Source organism: Cydia pomonella, chromosome 20 (genome assembly GCF_033807575.1).
Source record: "Cydia pomonella isolate Wapato2018A chromosome 20, ilCydPomo1, whole genome shotgun sequence".
Taxonomy (NCBI): Eukaryota; Metazoa; Arthropoda; class Insecta; order Lepidoptera; family Tortricidae; genus Cydia; species Cydia pomonella.
In genome coordinates, this window is record NC_084722.1 from 10,303,552 (window position 1) to 10,306,853 (window position 3,302).

Consider the following 3,302-nt stretch of genomic DNA (forward strand, 5'->3'; position numbering starts at 1 on the left):
TAAGCGGTATACCCAAAATAACTTATTTTAAATCAACATCCGCATTTAATGATAACTATTAGGTAATATTCGTTTATTTTGTTGCTACTTAAAATAAGTGGTGCATATAATACTAACATATAATTAAGTTATTCGAACACAGAAGGACACGGAATTCCTCAATTAACTATGCAAATTCCTAATAATAGGCATATAAACTTCAATGCTTGTCTTTGTTAAGTTTCTATGTGAGATTTTATCATTTAGCACAATCGCCATCAGGTATATCGAAGCGGCTAAGGTGCTCAGAAATATCTGAACACGCCTCTATTGTCAAGGCGGAATAGTGCGTGTTCAGATATTTTTGAGCACCTCAGCCACTCCGATATCAAATCTGTGCTTCATCGTGGGTGACACGAACTATATGCTCATTAATCTGTAGATATAAATTCCACTGATAGGCACAAGTTATCTCTCATTGTAGGATTTGTAGGTGGCTGCGTCTACGTGTAGTCATTTAGTTTATTGATGAATTTGATGTTTGGTTAGGTTAGGATAATATTTTGTTGTAAGGTTATTCAATATTTATTATATCTTATCTAGTTTAATTTCTTTAAGTTTTTAGGTTACATTTAAATCAGTTTGAGTAAACTAGTCGTTTTTACTGAGCTGACTTTCAATACGCCTAGTTGTTAAATGTTGTGACTAATTAGCTGGCTAACTTAAATAGATGGCTGCGACATATCTACACTCATTCAAATACACACACAGGTGTATCTCAATGAGTAAAACATAAATAGTATAGATAGATGTGAAGCTAGAAATTGTTTCGTCTCCGATTCCCCGTAATACAAGAATGGTTAGCATGATGGTATTGAAAACATCGGAGCGAAATGCGAATCGGATCCAATTTGCAATAGTCGCCGCTGCGTTTGGACGTAGGGATGTAAATTCCGGAAAAAACCAATTGTTTTTTCGGGAATTATACCACCGTTTTTTTTTCCTGTTTTATTCAAATAAATTAAATACGTAATACACGATGCAACTGATGAGTGATGAAACTAACACATTAGCAGAGCACAAGAGCACGTGTAACCTTAATCTTCCTGTTAAATTCACAATTAAATTCATGTGGAAAAATACAGAAATTTAAAAAAACTTGTTTTTTCGGCTTTATTTGTTTTTTTCTGAAGTATTGTAACTGAAAGGCCATGCCAGGATAAGCTATTTAAGTGATCAGCCGCCAGCGAGTTTTGACTTGTAATTTTTTTTAGGCTTTTTATTAGCAAAATATCGGCCCGCCAAATGTTATAGATTTTGTTAAAAGAAAAAAAAAAGATCTTTCTTCAATATTTTTTTTCTAGCTAGCGCCACCTGAGGCGCCACCATCGGGACCATGGTCTCCCAATCACAAAGAATTGCATTATTTCGAATGTTTTTTATAAAAGAACACCTTCATAGCGCAGGCACGAGTATTTACTACTCTTCCCGTAAAATTGGCATTCAATTTAACTACCTACTATAATCAACAAATCTCTGATATTAATCAATAATATGATATGCTACAACTAATCATTTATGTATTTAAGGTATAAAACCTTCAGCAACGCATGAAATAAACAACTAGGTATATTTAAAATTAATTGCATGCAAAGACACTTGGGCCTAGGTAATAATCGTAAATCGACGCACGAAACATGAAAACAGAAAATGTAAACGTAGGATGACAGATGCTACGAAAAGTCACGTTACTATTTCCATACATTATTTTTAAGTTTCGATTGGCCTTTTCTATCAAAGATTGCCATCTTGACTATGACTATAGGGACCGTGCGCGTTGGAGGGTCTGCCATCTTGTGGCCTGAATCCGAACCATAAACATGCACATTTACACGTCACGTGTTTTCTTGTGCATAGTAGGTTCTGCCATCTTGTGGTCTACATCGGAACAATAAACATCACATTTACGCCTCGCGCCAAAAATCTGACGGCTCCTGTGCTGCCTCCTACAGTTCATGCACGCTCCCTATTAGGCCACCTGTACTATACAGACATATGTATATATTGACAGTTAAATCGAACGGAATATTTTTTAAAGAGCTTCTCGAACAGGCAATTCGATTCAATCGAAACTTAATCCATTCAGCGCTAATCACGACACGTTGTCGTTTTGCCTCTACGAAGCATTTCCTGTACATACCGGGAAACCTATGATATCGGCTACGGCGTAGCGCTACGACCGTAGGTCAGCCGTGAATGTTTTAAATGATATATGGAAATAGTCACATGTCTTTCCGATACCTTTTTTCTTTTTATTTGCCGGAGGCCGAGACTCGTAGGCCCCCTGGGTGCTTAGCCAAGATGCCAATCGCTTACGCTCCGTAGCGAACGAAACGCCAATGTTTCTGTTGCACTAATACGGAGGAGTGATAGAGAGAGACTACCGTATCGTTCGCCACGGAGCGAATGATTGTCATTTTGGCAACGCACCCTGGGCCCTTATTCGACATGCTAAAAGTGACGTTTCGTGTTGATTTCCATTTGATGTGAGAAATATTGTGACTTGTCGAATTGCTATTATCACCACCTGTCAGTGAACAATATCCACACTAGAGGCGGGGCGTTGTACCGGAATAGTTTTTGGAACAGGTTATTTGTAATAGACTACTTTTAGCTTGTCGAGTATTTAAAAGTACGGACTTTGATTTCTGAAATAAAACAAATATGAAACTTTTATCACCTCGTACCTCCATTCTTACCGTTACTTTAGGTAAAATAAAATTTTGTTAACAGATGGTCGTCTGGGTGTCTGTTGTATCTAAAAATAATGTAATAATATATAACAAAAATATGACAATAGATTCATAGCCTTCACTCAAAACGTCACCATATTTCCGACCCTTACCGAAATAATAAGTCGATATTTGTATAAATAATCCTTATTTGTAAGACGCCTAAGCACGGCAAATACGTAAACTGCCTATTGGGGGTCATACTCGTAAAACTGGTATTTTAGACGTACTTTTGGTACGAGTAACAGAGACGTACTTTTGGTACGCAGTCCCAGCTCTAGTCAGGATTCTAGTTGTCAAATATAAGCGTGTCGAATACGTATTAGTTAACTGTCAAATGAAATTAGATCAACGGTAGACTTTTTTGTCGATGGGTATGGCTGCCATGTTTGGATTTATGACATTTAAAAGGGGATCCTAAGGCAGAGAGTAGTTTTACCTGTACGATTTTGATTCTTCTACTGGACGCAAGATGGAGTTAGCTGCCAAATTCCGATCAGGCTGACGCAACTAGGAAGAAAAAAGTTTTGT